We start from the raw sequence: 1,458 nt of genomic DNA, 5'->3' as shown, positions 1-1,458 counted from the left end.
TGGGTCAATGATCAATCAATCCATCAATTGTATTTATTGAGCACTTATTACAGACAGAACACTATACTACACATTTGAGAGAGCATATTGCAATAAAAGGGGAAGGCACGATCCCTGCTCATGAGGAGGGGAGAGACACTAAAATGGATTAAGGATAGGATAGTAGACAGAGTGTAATTAAGAATGTTTACCGGAGCATTATGGGGTTGGGGTGAATATCAAAGTATTGGTGCAGAGGGGAGAGTAGAGAGGGGAAATAAAGAATCTGGTCTGGGAAAGCCTCTTGGAGGAGATGTGATTTGGGGAGGGTCTTGAAGGTGAAGAGAGCGGTGGACTGTCGGATATGAAGGAGGGAATTCCAGGCCTGTGGGAGGTGGGCAAGGACTCAGTGGTGGGAGAGATGAGATGGAGCTACAATCAATCAATCAATCAATCGTATTTATTGAGCACTTACTGTGTGCAGAGCACTGTACTAAGCACTTGGGAAGTACAATTTGGCAACGTATAGAGACAGTCCCTACACAACAGTGGGCTCACAGTCTAGAAGGGGGAGACAGAGAACAAAACCAAACTTATTAACAAAATGAAATAAATAGAATAGATATGTACAAGTAAAATAAATGAATAGAGTAATATGTACTTGGTGTTGGAAGAGCATAGCGGTCAGAAAACCAGTGCAAAAGTAAGGAACAAGAGTACACGGTAAGATTTGCTCAGGGGCCAATAGGCAAATATCTGCAATGACAGCTACTTGGAAAACAAACACCCCGGCCTCTAGTCCACACATTCCTTAGCGCAAAAGCCAACTAGAAAGACACTCCCTGGTGAAATATTCTTTCTCCTTCCCCTTCGGCCTAAACCAAACACATTAACCCTCAGGATCGCCAGATAAGAACACCAGGTCAGAGGTAACCACAAAGGCCTCCGACTCCTGGTTTCTGCTTCAAGAAATAGTGACAAACAGCCACCCCCAAACGAATATTCCCAGAAATCCCAGGAGGGCCTTACCTTTTTCCATCATCTCTGGGACTCTTTCCAGCCTTGCCTGGGGGGCATTTTGGCCTCTTGAAAAGCGCACGGGCTGGCAATCCGAGGACTCGGGTTCTAATCCCAGCCCCGCCACCCGTCTGATGTGTGACTTTGGGTAAGTCACTTCACTGCTCCGTGCCTCAGTTCCCTCGTCTGTAAAATGAGGATTTGTTCATGATGGGCAGCTAGCTTTCCTTCTATTTATTCTGATGACACCTGTCCACATGTTTTGTTTTGTTGTCCGTCTCCCCCTTCTAGACTGTGAGCCCGTTGCTGGGTAGGGACCGTCCCTATATGTTACCGACTTGTCCTTCCCAAGCGCTTAGTACAGTGCTCTACACACAGCAAGCGCTCAATAAGTACGATTGAATGAATGAATGAGGATTGTGAGCCCGGGCTTTGGAGTCAGAGGTCGTGGGTTCGAATCCC

Source organism: Tachyglossus aculeatus, assembly GCF_015852505.1.
Source record: "Tachyglossus aculeatus isolate mTacAcu1 chromosome 12 unlocalized genomic scaffold, mTacAcu1.pri SUPER_6_unloc_1, whole genome shotgun sequence".
In the NCBI taxonomy this organism is placed as follows: domain Eukaryota; kingdom Metazoa; phylum Chordata; class Mammalia; order Monotremata; family Tachyglossidae; genus Tachyglossus; species Tachyglossus aculeatus.
The sequence above is the reverse complement of the archived record's forward strand: the minus strand, read 5'-3'. Positions refer to the sequence as shown.